The sequence below is a fragment of the Euwallacea similis genome, chromosome 13 (genome assembly GCF_039881205.1).
Source record: "Euwallacea similis isolate ESF13 chromosome 13, ESF131.1, whole genome shotgun sequence".
Classification (NCBI taxonomy): Eukaryota; Metazoa; Arthropoda; class Insecta; order Coleoptera; family Curculionidae; genus Euwallacea; species Euwallacea similis.
In genome coordinates, this window is record NC_089621.1 from 1,104,335 (window position 1) to 1,119,830 (window position 15,496).

Genomic DNA, 15,496 nt, shown 5'->3' on the forward strand with positions numbered 1-15,496 from the left:
ACAGATTGATTATTATACTAACCTGAATTAAATATAATATTATACCTAATAATCGTTCAATCATTTTTTGCTGCCTACATATACCTCAGTAGATGGATAATTTTTGCCTTTGATCAATAATATAATTAAAATGAAATAATAACGGTGATTAATTGGGTTAGAAATTATGTGTCGAAGTCGGAACAATAAGCGTGAACACGTATCAAAATATTAGATGCTCAAGTTTTATTGAAATCGAATTAGAATAGAATCGATTCACGGTACGTGCGAAGCACCTTCACCAACATGTCAGCAAAATCAGTTTCTTTTCTTCACCTTTTCAACGAAACGAAAGCTTCGACATTTTGCACTCCCATTCAAATCAAAATGACATTAAATTTTTATACAGCCCCTGAACATGGAACGCGTATTTATCGCTCAACGTAAAAAAAATTTATCCTCTCCAGAATCTGACTCTGGGAATTGAAACCTTTCTTTGAACGCCTCACGCAAAAAAGCCCAGAGGAATTCTGTATCGCGAAGGAACTGTTACTGTCAGCCTTTCCGAATACACACTTTCCAGGCTGGAAAGTTACAAATGGCCGTTCTATTCTTAAAGGGAGTTCCGAACTTCTTTGTATTCTTTTGCGATTTTTCCCCGACCGACACCCCGTCATCAATCTAGATTTATTATCCTCGTCAGATCAACTTTGCCACGAGATTTAAAATATTAGGGCACACGTCGCAGCTGACTAGAGGTATACACGTGACATAAATCTCGCACTCAACTCTGGGAAATATTAGCTTACCTTGACGGCTTTCAGCGTGATCCAGACACCCCCGAAAGCAGTGTTATAAGTTTTACTTATCTAGACTGAGCTAACGAGGCATCCGGTGTTTCCGTGCCCTCTGAGGCTGTGGCTCAATTTCGCGCCTGTCAAATCCCGGAAATAAACAACGACAAGCGAGAAAAGTTGCCCCAGGAGGTCCCACCTCCACGTAGTTGTCCGACTCTCCAGCTGAAAGATCGTTAAAATAAAGCCATTGAACTATCATTTTTAACTCGATTTCTGCACACTCATGAAAGTTATAATTAGGAACAAAGCAATCCTGATTAGCATTGCTTAGTTTCAGCAAATCGACGCTAAATTAATCGAGCCATTGTCCTCAAACGTTAGAGCGATGTTTCCGCTAGGATATTAACATTAGTTCCACGCATGAATAACACTCCTTGTGATCGATCAGATGAGGGCCCAATAAGTGGCTAAATTGGGTTTCATCGTCATGTAACCTACATTTAAAATGACTAAATTATCGCGAACCAAACCGTCTTTGACGCGTAGCTGAACCCAAAAGAGTTTTCATTAGATTATGCAAATGTCTTTATGAAGTGTCTTTCCATGTAAGCTCAATCTTTTTAGAGCTCAGCTCTGCTTTTCAACCCAAACACTGCTGGTAATCAACTTTCATACTTCCATCGTTGGAGTACTCACGTCCTCAATCGCTCTGGAAGTAGGGAGAAATGTACACCGTATCTATAACAGGACGATTTTATCTGAAACATACATTTGAAATTCGGCATTTAATTAAAATCTGTCGTGTACGTTTGTTCGTGTCAGCGCTTCAATCTGATTTTGAGTGTTAATGGCCCTGCTAGGCGTGACGAAATGGTCACGTCGTTTGTCATTCAGGCAAGCGGTCGCAATTATCCCCCAGATTATTTAGAATAAGATTTACTTTATTCGCAACTGAGAATTCGTAGCGAAACTAATCTAAAGTTCGCGTAAAACTTTAACTTTACAACCGCGGAGGATTGGAAGAAATAAAGAGACAAACATATCGTGATTGCTTCAAATATGTAATTTAGGAATCTGTATATTTCCCTCGAGAGGGCGGAGGTTGATGTTAAATTCAGTCGCAAGTACAAAAACGCAAACATATTCCGCAAATTACAGTCAGCCGAGTGGGGTGAAGCACGTACGAATAAATTCTCTTAAGGTTTAATATATTTTCTTTAAACTCAGATACCCCCGAAAGATAAGAAAAACACGTGGAATGTTCTTTCTCGCCTCGGAGGAGATGCTTTAATATTAAATATTCGGTTATGCGGCGCGCATCAATCATTGTACGAGGCAGCAGTTTTCTTTAAGGGCTTTTAGATTTTCTTCAAGTGCAAAAAAGTGGTTTCTTGCAGCTTAAGTACATCTGCAATTTACTTTTATTAAAACTGTAAAAGATATATTGCAATTCTGAGGGATTTTATTACTTCGCAGATTGGAGATGAAACCCTTTTAAAGGGGATGAATTTATCTTTGCAAATGCACTTCAAAGGAAGATGTATTTTTCTTTGTTTTCACCGAGATTGTGAAAACCGTTGAAATAGGTTTTCACCACTGTGTCAAGAAAAATATCAATTTTCTTGAGATGATGGTGAATGAGTGTTTTTTTAATTAAACTGCTGCAGTTGTGCTTTTCTGGTACCATTAAACACTCAGATTGTCATATAACTAAGCCACCGTGACATCAATAACCATTATAGGGTTCTTTTACCAGTGTTAGTAAAGATCTGAGATGTTTTTTACGTTTTGAAAAATCATTCGTCGGCATATTATACGTTTCGCTTCGCAGACTAGGCTCATGAATCCTACTATTAACGCAACGTAAACAAAAATATTGTTATAAATATGTAAACAGACGACTACTTCGCTTCACAACATACTTTCGATAAACGATGTTCCCTTTCCGGTGCTCCAATATAAATTATAGATATAAACACGGATAGATAGAGAATGAAACTGAGCGTAAACGGTCACAAAATAAAGCAAATAATTTGGAGAAATTAAACAAAAAATGAGAGTTAATTTTGGAATGTGAATCGAAGACAACGAGTCGGATAAGCGGACGAAGAACTTGCCCGCTTTTCGACAACATGACTGTAAAATCACATTTCGCAGGGAGGACAAGAGAGGACAGAAATGAATATGCAGGAGGTAAAAATTAAAAAATGGAAATTTTATTACTTCACATTGGAAGTAATAAAATGGCGGAGGCGTCAGAGCTTCCTCGCTATCACATTTCTGTTATTTTTAATGAGTAATAAACTGCATCAAGTGCGTCAGAAGAATGTTAATAATGTTTGGAATTTGTGTCGTTATCGATACCGGTCGCCAGGACCGGTACCGCGACATTTCTCGGCCTTGATTTTTTTGAAACAAAACTTAAATAAAGCGTAACTAAAGTGTATGGAGGTTGAATATTTTAAATGTGTGAGAGACTTTGAAATTCCTCGCCTCAATCGCTAAGGATCGCGAAGAGAATTTCAGGATTTCACCCTTATCGAAAGAGGTTTCCATGAAAATTTTTCTAGAGCGATAACGACAACTAAAGCAAAATGGCGCCGGCGCTTCGACATTCAATTTTTTTGCGCGGCCGCCTTCGATATAATTTGAAAACATCCACCCTCACATTGAAAAATAAAGATGGATGATATTTTCGATAACTTTTATGACCGCGTTCGGCATTAAACTCTCAGAATATCGAATAAACTTCGATGCAATTTTTAGCGAATGGGAGTCAATGAATCAAATTCCGTACGTCTTGTTGCAGCCGCTTGCTTTCTCAAGTAATGTTGGGTCCAAGCGCGTTAAGACTCAAAACTCGCGTGATTTTTAATTCACAACGTGTTCTGGCCCGAAGTCGAAAGAAAGCGGCTTATACATATGTACCAATTTCAGCATATTTTCCGTTCAAAATGAATCGATAAGGGAGTTTGGTCGTATTTTCAAGTTCCAGACCGCGAAATCCGCCGTCGTAAAAGTAAGCCGAATTTGAGGGAGGTTGTTAAATATTTTAGCTATCTCAAACCGGGTGCCTTTTAGGCTTACTTGCCGGTAAGTGCTGGTTTTGCAAGGAAGCACATAAATACTTGAGGAGTTAAATCTTACGTAGATATACCAACTTAGGAGCATTCACTTGCGATTGACCTAACGCTTAAAAAAACCAAATCTCTATCTACGGGGTAAATCGACCCGCAAGTTAATATCACGCAACCAGCAAAACACCTCACTGTTCTCTCTTAAGCACCGCCACCATTTTATTGGGACATTTGACTTCGTTTAGTTAAGTTCCTTTACGAGCAAATGCAAACTATTAAGACCGGGTTTTCCACTAAAATTTCCCTTTTCTTTTGTTAATAGACTGCACATGGGGCATGTGTTTGCACAGTTATACGAGCAACTAAGGGCGCACAATTGGTACTAAACTTAAGGGTAAAATTTAACCAAACTGAGCAATAAAGTCGGCTTGAAGGTTTTTAACGGGAATTACTGGCTTAGCTAGGAATGCGGTGGTTGAATACGTTGCAGTTTCAATAACCCAAATCATCGGACTGTAAGAAAATTAAAGATACATCTGCTAAAAGCCTTTTCATCCGTCAGCAAATATGTTTGGCGAGTTACAAAAGAGCCATTTAGACAGTTATTTTGGTAATTTTAATTAAAACACATAATTCCAAAAGTTTCCCCATTGCCTGCACGAAATGAAATATTTAAAATTCCGGCGGTACAAATACTCCCTGAAAGCGAGAAATTATTATTATTTTGTGGATTTTAGGGACCACTTAAATCCGTGCAGTCCTGAATTCCTAATTAGTCCTTCTTCTAGGCAAATTTTAGGCCATGAATTACTCAGTGGTAAATAAGACTGTTTCGACGTTGAGCGAGCCGTATTTGTCGAGATGTTAAAAAGATATGGAGAGTGAAATATTGCGTGACAAATATCTTAAGAGCACCTACTAAAAGCTTTTGAGAGGGTGATTTAAGCGTATGCCTGAATAATGAGTCGGAAAAAACTGAAAAGATAACTAAGTGGAGAATGTGTTAATTCACCAATAGGGTAGTAAGCCAGGGCTTGTCAGTCACAGGGAGAAACCACTGGAGAATTCCTCTAAACCTATGATTGATCTGCCCTAATTTGATTCAGAGATAACGGATAAAAAAAGCAAGACGATCATGAATATGCCTTCAACGTTATTTTTGCGGGTGCAAAGAGAGCAAATTTGATTTCCAGCCCTGGGGACTGGTTCTGCCGTTTTGTAAATTGATTGATCCTGTTTTGTTGAGAATGCTTCACTGCCTTGTCTTTTTAACTATAAGCTGCACGGCGCTATTACAACTGTCCAAATTTCAGGTGCGTCGGCCATCCGTAATATTTAAAACTTCTCTCATGCGAGGCGCCTTATTGTTTCTTTATCTCTTCCTTTTAACAGGTCCATTAAGAAAACATTAAAGTTGTAACAAAAGCCATAAAAAGCGTCTTACGCGTTTTTCTCAAAAGCGATTTCGAGCAGAAAAAGTCTCCCAAGGGTGCGTTATGCTTTCTTCTTCTGCAGCATATCTGCGGAATTTTCCGCCATGAGAATACCAATTCTATTATTGAAACTTGCATGAAGTGGCCAGACATTTCTTGAAACATTAACCACTGGAATTGTTAGGTAACTGAGGATTTATATGCTATTTTATTTGGCTTTCTTACGTGTTGCACAGAGTAAGGTGTAGGGCTTCTTGATCGAATGGTGAAGGAATTTTATTTTTAGCGAAAATATCTGTAATCGAGATAAAGTTTGGAAACTAGCACGAGCAGAAAAAAAGATTTTCAAAAACAGGAAATGATCTGAGGGACATATTGCATCCTCCAATAGTTCGAATTTATACCCATTTAAGCGCCCCGCCTCTTTAACTAAGATATTAGCAGTATTACGCAAAGTTTGGGAAACGCTTAAAATTTTAATTATGAACTGTTTAAATCCTGAGACCGGTTGAAGTTGTTTGCTAGGGAGGGGGAGGGGGGGTTGTATGCAAAAGATTAACTTTCTCTTGACTCCCTCATTTAACCCCACACTGCAAATACTTGAAAAAATCATAATATTTCATTTCCCTCGCAATACAGCGATTTGCGTCAATTCTCCCTATCTTATGAGTGCATTCATTGAGCTGAAATTGAATTTCCAAGCCTTTTTCATTTTTTCCCGCTATTCAATAGATTAACCCGGCGAATACATATTCATTCTATTAGGCAGTACGCGTGGAAATGCCATTTTTATTGTTAACTGATTAAGCGGAAAGCCATTGAAATTCAAGCCGGATTAAATCGCAGGGGGATTAATATGGGATATAAAGCCCTGGGGATTAAGTCCAATTTTTTAATGTTTTATATCATTTTTTTCCTAGGGAATCTGCCTCTATAAAAACAAATCAAACTCACCAATTTCCTTAGGAACTGTCGCACCTACATTCCCACTTAACGATTATATCCATCACCTGAAAAAATCCTTCCACTGAACTAACAATAAGTCCAAACACGTAAACCCTTAACGACACTTCGCACTACCCCTAACCGTGTAATTACTACACCCCCAGTTTGTAAGGTCGCATTACAAACGTGCCGAAATACGCAAATAATTCGCGAAAAAACTACCGGATAGGGCTGAAAGGGGCGACGCAACGAAGACCAAAGTCGAAGTTATACTACACCGAGGGTGGCTGGATCTGGGAAAATCGCCCCCACCACCGGATTTCCAGACGGTAGGGGTGGCGAAGCGGGTTGCGGTGGGGCGCCGTTCTGGATAGTGGAGGAACACTCACTCCCCCTTATCGGGACCGGCTGCATGTAGAGTATAAAAAGGTAGGTAAGTGTATGCAGGATGAGAGTAAGTCAGGGAGATCTAAGTTTCTTCTCAGATGTGTAGTTGTAAAGGATTTGTTTTGAATAAAGTCGGATTGACTGCACTTTAAGGCCCGTTCATTTTAAGGAATTTTGTCAGCAAATAGTTCCGCCGATTCCTGAGACATCGGGCCTGTGGATTTAGAAAAGTTACATAAATTAGTTACTCCCCCCCCCTCTCTCTCTCTATCTCTTTCTCTCACTCTCTCACTCTCTCTTTCCCTCTCACTCTCTCAGTCTCTCTCCCCCTCTCTTTTTCTGTCTTTCTCTATGATCCAGAGAAATCCAAAAATTTTGAGTTTTGTTGAGATGTTTTAGGTTCTCAAGGTATTCCCGTCGTTCACAATTCTCTCAGATCTTTACAATTTTAGGTTTCATTTTTCGACTATTCCTGCTCTCTAGAATCTCACAAAAAATTGGTTTTTTCTCTCATACAGTTTTTGAGCTTCAGTTTGAGAAATGCCTGGGGAATCCTAAAGGATTATTGCAAATCTCAGTTATTGTTGAAAATCTCAAATCCTCTCCCATTTACATCCAACATTAATCTCCACAAATAGGCCACAGCGGCAACCCGCCCCATGTATTACCTTGTGACATAATGTCATAGCAGATTTCTTGTGAGACTCGTACAGATGTCCCAAGAAGCGGCCATCTTAGTGGCAAACAAATGACAGACGCGACGTTGCCATTTACGTATTATTTTATGCTGCTCTGACATTATGGTTAGTAATAAATTAAATTATCCATTCAACGCCTACGTAAGCTTTTCTTTTAAATAACTTTTTAGTTCTTCATTGCTTCGCACATAAATCTACATTATCAACAAAGAGACGAAAAACGCACCTTCCTGACCCTTAATGCAACTAGGCAATTCGCTAAGAACATATAGAGGAATTGACCCAAATCTCTGAAAGCAATAGAGCAAGAAAAATGCGTTTCACTCTATTGAATTAAAGCTCTGCTGTCCATTTAATAGTAATAAAAGAAATAACAAAACCATCGAATCAGACTTTGTAATGAATTTTTTGCCATGTCCAGTTGGATGGGTCACAACCCAATTCTGCGCTCATAATCAGGAGAGATAGAAAAATAAGGGAATCGAAAAAGAAGGTAGAATATAACGGAAATTGGCTTCGAAACGTACGGCCAATCGACTCGGGATCAATTCAGGGACTTCGGCCCTTTCAACGGGATCCCGGGATAAACTTTCAAGACAATTGTATTCGATAAACTCTACTTATTTAGGATTTGTTCCCCGATATACCTTTCCATTTATAACACTGCCGCTTCCATCGGCGAAGGACCATTTGCTCGAATAGTTTAAATTATCTGTCTATCAGCAGCAAAACCTTACAGTATTTTACCTACAGAAAATACTGATTTTTTTCAGATATCGTGCTACTTTCGGGAGGCCCCCCGTATTGCCTCGACCTCAAAAGTCTATCTTCGCCTCAAACTTTGCTCAAACATTTCACAGCCCTAATCATGAGGAGATTGGGAAGGAGATTTAGAGGAAAAGTCTATAATTGTAGTAATATTAAACCAGACAAAGCCGAACGAAGGCACTGAATTTGACGAAAGCTTGAGGAGGAGCTCCCCCTAGATATTTCTCCTCTAAGAACCAAAGTGGCATGACTTTCGCTTCTCTTTCTATATACTTTAACAAGTTCAATAAAACGAGGGCATTTTCTGGCTGTGCAAAAATAAACGGCCGTGAAATCCGTTCACTGAATCGCAAATAATTTCCTAATGGACACCGCTTCAGCGCCCAATAGCATAGAGCCGAACTCTATTCTGACTCACGGGCTATGACGAGCCGCCCTAATCAGGGTTAAATGTAGTCGCTTTTTGGTGATTAGGTCGTCGAATCAGTCGGTTACTAATCGGTAATGGGTGTTTTTGTCTTGACTGCAAAAGAAGTAGAATATTATACAGAGTGTGCAGCAATTAGGGGGTCAAAGCAACGAAATCTTCAATCATAAATGGCATATCATTTTGAGCCACAACGCATTTTCGAAACGTCCGGTGCAAGTGTAAGGAGGAATTGCTTGGGTCTTTGACGCACAGTCAATTACAGCCGTATGAGCCGTTCCCGGGGATATTTGCACATATTTCTGCTAATGCAGGTTTAAACTGGAAAACAGTGTTCGCGCGTTTAAATAAATATTTCTATAATAATTCACATTAGAAATTTGCCATTTCTCTCTTGTCTCTGCGGAAGAACAAATGATAATTTTATCTCACTCACCTTTTGCAAATTTGGACCGATCTGGAGGACGAAAAATCAACAACTGGCAACTCCGACCATTTCCTCTACTGCCACAATCAAATAATCTTCATTTGTCTTAAAAAAAAAAGCGCAACGCTATGTTGCCATTTACCACCTCCATCCCCAATTCACCTTGCCGTCTCCAGTTGATCTTAAACGAGGTCCATTTATGATCACCCAATTAATTTACCAGTTTCACGGTACGTTGGCAGGACAAATGTTTAATCAATTTAGAATCGATTAAGGTGCAAGTTACGTCTTGCTTTGGCACTGCCTTGCTGTTGCTGTATTATAATTATATTGCTTGTCATAACATCTGAAAGCTGTTAATTAAAGCCGCAAATGTTTACCAACGTGCGATTACTGGATATTCTAATCTTGCTGAAAAGTTTGTCCCATTTTCCCGTCTTTCTAGAAGTAGTTAGGTATAAATCCGCATGATGAATTATATAGGAATTTCTCAAGTTAATCTTTCACAGTAAGCGGCTTCTGTCGTAATACATCAAAAGTCAGATGATTTATGCGTTTTTTTCCTCAGGTTTAGTGGCCCCTGGTAATTTTTGCTATACGTATTCCAGAGGTATTACACGGCTGTTTCGCGTGTTTCGCAGCTTCAAAGATCCCCCTTACTTACCCCCTTATTATCCCCGCGCTTAAGGCACTGCAAACTAATTAAGCTGTTAAATTAGTGTGACAAACACGTCACCTTACATAAGGTAAAATCAGGAAAGATGTTCACAAACACCGCTTGTTTTTCAACGGAAGCTAATCTAGGAAATTCGTTAATTAGCGGTTTACTTCAAATAAGCCCAATGTACGATTAAATCTCGTCCCAGAGTGTAAAATTTGAGGTAAAAGAAATGGCGCGCGTAACTCCTCCGGTATCAATAAGCCCTTCCCGATAACGAGAACAAGGGATAGCTACAAAGGTTTGAAAGTAAAGGGGGCCATAGGTGTAAAGTGCCACTGAAAATGAATAAAAATGATAAGGCTTTATCGGGTGTGGAGATAAATTGTTGCGGGCCCCAGATTGCGAGAATTTACCCGCCTGATTCAATATTAGGTGATATTATCCAATAATAAATGGGGAAGTGTAGCTGTCAGCTTCGAGGTGCTTTCCAATCCCAAATCACCCCAAAGTTCGTTAACGTTCTGAAAGTTTTTGTCCAAATTTGAATATATTTGAATGCGATGTAGAGGGAAAGAAATTTTGAATTAAGTTTGCAAAAAAATGGAATAGCCTTATGAATTTGTAACATCCTTGAAATCACCATTTTTTCCCCATTCCTCCATATGATAACAATCAAAACTTGCCACTAAACCCAATGAATTCTGGTTGGAACTTTGCATAAAATGATCATTTGTGGAGCTAATCAGGAACTAATCAGGCATGAAACTATTAGTGCACCATCGCATTTTATAGAGCAATTAGCAATTGATTTTAAATTTAATAACCGACTCTGGCATGACATGTAACAGCCACTCTGGGGAGCTTTAACATGGGTAAACTTAATATGTGCTTAACTATTTAGTAAAACCGCAGCGCCAAGGTTAACAGGGCCGTTAATTACGGCCCTGGTTTCGGTTATTCCATGAGCGCTGACCGAGACTGATTCATAACGTGCAGTCGACCTTTAAATTTCGGCTTTATGCTACCTACGATAGAAACCAAGTTCTATTAAGTTTCCCCTCAAATTCAGGGATATTTCGGACACTTCAAACCGAAACTCGCAAGAGAAGTAGGTAGTTCATTAATATTGTCACTTTATGAATCATAGAGTTAAAACCCCGAAAATCTGTCTGAGGAAGAAATTGCTCTATGCAGGGCTCAGCTCCCTCTAGACTCGGCTCTCTGAATACCGCAAAATCGATAGATAAACTTTATTAATTTTATGGGATTTTGAGAGTTTCTTTCAGAGGAGAATATATAGGGGGAGTTGTTTTCAAATCCCGGTGAATATGATTTTGAGCGCTTCTTTCGGCCCCCAGAAATGTTTTAAAGAGGACTTTTGTGACCTCAATAACCACTTTCAACGTTGTCTTCACTACATAACCTAAATTATCGGAATAACGATATCCCACGAAGTTGGCTTCCGGAATGCCCAGCACCTGTATCCTTGAAATTTGGACCATGGAAGTGAAATATAAATAAGTAAAATTGCACTTTCTTATGCACGTCGGCAATCAGTCGTGTCGAAACAATTTGCGAATAAAAACCCCCCATGGTTTACAGTAAGAACCAGTGGTGTTACTTACATCCTCTATGTTTTCCTTCCTTATGTCGTGACCCAGATGGTTAAAAAAATTGAATAGTTGCCAGTAATTAGCCGCCGAAGATGCGGTCAAACTCAATGGTCTATATATTTTCTAGAGATTTGTGCCATACCATTCGAGAGTGGCTTAGAAATCATTAAAATGGTTGTAAATTCGTGTTAATTGGGGACTGGCTTCTTTATTGTTGTTGATGAACATCCGTTTTAAAAATCATCGAAAAGAAAGTATAATTTGTTTACATATTTAATTGTTAATTACTGCGAACGACGTTAAGACCTGTGTCTGATGAAATTCAAATCAACGTGGCAACCGCGCCATCTTTCATAGGCCGTTTTTTGTTATGTTCCTCGATAAGGGAACAGACACCCCCTCTAGGGGACTTAGGTACAATGACTGGTCTTGTAAAATGGCGCCCTCCTCTGTTTCGTTATTCCTCGTTTTTATCGATATTGTTTAGCGCGTAAATCATTAGTTTTTTTTCAGCAAACCTTCGCTATAGTTAGGAAGGTTATTTTTACACGAAACAGTGTCTCTGAGACTGCGAACTCAGGCTGGTCCACACGTAGTTGTCCAGTTTACAACTATCTTGGCGGCCATTTTACATTTCACTTTGGCCCTACGAAAAGAGTTACACACGCTTATGGTTGCGTCCCACCGGAAATACAAAATACTTCTGGTTCCTTAATCCGAACCAACCACCAAAACAGATAATATAGATAGTACCTCATGCAGTTTGGCCATCTAGAGAACACCTGATTCGGCCCGGTCCTTCTGTATGTTTACAGATAACGTTCCTGCTCCGTATACAAGTCCGGTATAGCTAACACTTCCCCTTTTCAGTTCGACCTGAAATAAAAAAAAAGATGGCTGTTGTTTTCCTAGAAGCAAACGATTTAAACGGCGATTAAATAAGTATAGTGCCATATCGGGCTGGAATAAGTCCCGTCAACGATGTTCTGAGCTTTTTCTTGTAGAAAAAGACCACACATCGCCGACGCTGAAAAATGCGGAGTAATTAACACTTTACAGTTTGTTTGCTACAGTCTATGCGAAATGCGTTCCCTATAAATTTGATACGTGATATAGTGGATCGTCCAGAAAAAATCTCTATTATGGCGTATAAGTAGAGAACGCCTTAAATTCCTGGCCAAACTGGGATGATGTAAGAATGAAAAAAGCACGTCTTACCTATTAGCCAACCTCATTCAGTTCTTTATCGGAGAAGTAGAAGGAAAATGGGCATTACGAAGTGCCGTTCTCCGACTCTGCTATTGCCAATAATTGACTGATATGTATGTCTGATGGCCTAGTGGCTTTTAATTAATTATTATGCAGAAGGACCCTTGTACCATCTACCGGTCATAAAGTGCATTTGGCACTGCTTATTATACATTACTTGGAGGCTTTGACGTTACGTGCTAACAAGCTTTTGGCTACACCCATTAAACAGTTAAGATTATATGCAGTCGCCATACAAGGTGTGCCGAAAATCATCTTAGAATTTACAACTCAAGCTGATAGAACGTCAAAAAATCGGACAACCGCAGTAGTTTTTTTCCAACCTTGGCAACATGGCTCACGGACTAAAAGAACTTTCAATGACGTCACACTCAAATCTCGGTTTAAGCAAGAATTAAGTGTCGCTATATGGCCACTTCCATGAAATAGGAGGCACGTAGACTTTCCGAAAAATAGAAAAAATAAGGAGCTCTGATTACTAGAAAAGATGTTCAGGTAAGTTCACGTTAGTTCATGCACGAGGGCTTTTACTTTAATGAAATGCCGGAAACTGTCTACTACATCCAATTCTTCTAGATCATTGAATGTTACTTTAAATCAATATCCGGATGACGCAGCATTAAGAGTTGGCAGGAATGTGACATTAAAATGACGCATTCTGTGAAATTCTTAATACCTAATAAAGGACGTATTTGTCAATTTTTTGTTATTCGAATTTCCAGAATTTAGGACCAGGCTCGTTCGGGTTATTTGGAAAATAACTTAAGAAATAATTATATTCCCGTTTACAGTAAATTAATATTCGCACTTCACTTAATCGTCAACTTGTGGCAAAAATCCGATTCAGCAACGCAGGCCGCCAAGTAACGCTCCAATAACATCTTTATGTCAGTATATCCCAAGTCAACAAAAGAGCGTTGCTACGTTGCCACTTGCCTTAAATAATATATGATTTTTGGATTTCCATCTTTAGTTTTTTACGTCCTGTAAATAATACCCTCCTTCATTGGACCACACAGATTAACTTTTTACTGATGCTTCACGCAGGTAATAAGAAACAAACTTAAACACAAATTGAAGACTGTAAATCATTGATATTGGAACCAAGTTGAGCTTGCAGAGGGCTTTCCGCATGCTTCAAAGCTTTGAGTCAGTTAGAACTTTCTTGCAAAGCACATTAATAAGGCAACTTGAAATGAGTAGTTTATAAACGATTCCAGCAGGAACAAATATCTGTTAAAGTAATAATTATTGTCAAATATTGGCAAAAACGACATTACAAGTGGATATCGTACGTACACAACCGGATGACCGACATAACAAATATAGCAATAAATGAATTTCATGGAAGTCCACGTAAGGATATTAGAATATAGAAATAATTTGTTTGAATTATTATAAATAGATATCCGTTTAGGTAGGCATAGCCTTTTTGTTTCTTTCCTTTGTACAACTGTCTATCGGCTGTTCATCATGAGTTATCGTCGTTAGACCTTTGTTGCTCATGCAGTTAATGGAGAATCAATGTCATGGATTTATTGTGAAGATTTCAACACAGCTTTGCATCGTTTATGATTGCTCAATAGGGGTTTCACATGCATACTCTGTGCCTATTTCACATGACAGTCTACGTAAGCATATCCTTTAGTTTCTGAGAAACACCTGAAACGGCCTCGATCGAGGGGAATTCAATTGTCTCGCTTGTGGGTTAAGTCAATCATGTCCATTTAAAGCCGATCCCGAAAAAAGTTCAAACAAGGAAAAGACCACAACGGCCATATTATAATTGTAAATGTTATTCTTCGGCGACACTGTTGTACGCCGCAGAACGGACAACAAACGTGTTTTTAAGGTCTCGGTATTTTTATACAGGGTGTTAAACTCTCGTATTTATACGCCATTGTGGCGGTTTTTCCTTCGTGGGAGAAAATGGGTTGCACTGCACACTCTAGAAGCCGAGCTAAAGCAAACAATGGAGATATTCCATCGGCGCGCATGGAGCTATTAAAATTTACTGGTCCATTCATATTTCAGGTGCTAATTAGGCCCAAAGCCACGGAGCGTCTTCCTCATTGGTCGGAGATTATTCAGGAATGCCAAAGGAACATAAATTGACGAACAGTTATTTAAACTTAGGATGGAGTCAGCAGTTTAAATGCAGCTTTAAATCAAAGGTTTACAATTTTTTTTATTACATTTATGAGAGAGACGACATGAAAAAGGTCCTTTGTTTTATAATCAGTAAAGATCTGGAGGTTAAATAAGACGAGGAAGTCGTTTCAGCTTCCAGGCTGGCAAGTGAAAGAAACGAGCTGAACGGGGATGGAAAACTAAAGAAAATTTCTCCCGAAGATTGAAAAGAGCGTCAGAATAGACTTAAATATCGAAACTCATCTGAAAAAAAAATTCAAAATTCCTGGCTCATGTTGTTCAATGAATTTTGGAGAACTTCCAAAAGTCCCTGAAATCGTTTCATAATTAGCACCTTTTCTGTGCAACCACCACAGAATACACTGAAAGTTTTGAAAATTTCCAGGCTAGAGTCACAGAACAATTTTTTATTATATCAGCTTTCGGGAGCATCTCAACTTTACAGGAAACGATGCTGAAGTGACCGGAATCTCTTGAAACACTAGAAACGATCTCCGCTGGGGAGTTGTATGCGTTTGATTCCCTAAATTCATATGTTTCGTTCATGTTCAAGCCCATGTATGGAACAAGGAAAAACGTGCCAGTTTAAGGGTCCAGATGTCTTTCAATGGTCAGCCGAAATTTCCTTTGGGAATTTCACATAATGTGTTTACCATGTGCAGTTGTGTTATTTATGGTTTGAGTTTACAGAGTTTTCGAGTTTCCAAGAATCTCTTGGAAACTCTGCGAATACGTATCAGATACTGCAAAATAAATAAATTCAATGTTAGAGAAGTTTTTAGGTTAGAAAACTACGTTCGAAAAATGAACACATAACAAACGTCATATCGCATCTAAGCAACCTCTAGACCTTTACGAAAAAGG

The 15,496-nt window shown here is 38.9% G+C and overlaps 1 protein-coding gene across 2 annotated transcripts in view; it reads right to left on the reverse strand.

Moving 5' to 3' along the window:
* The window catches only part of LOC136413193 (zwei Ig domain protein zig-8-like), a 127,982-nt gene extending 121,330 nt beyond the window's left edge, over positions 1-6,652 (reverse strand). For both annotated transcript variants that reach the window (XM_066396586.1, XM_066396585.1), the window contains exon 1: positions 6,241-6,652. The gene's annotated coding sequence lies outside the window, so the exon portion shown is untranslated. The remainder of the gene's footprint in view (positions 1-6,240) is intronic.
* Positions 6,653-15,496: the final 8,844 nt, after the last annotated feature.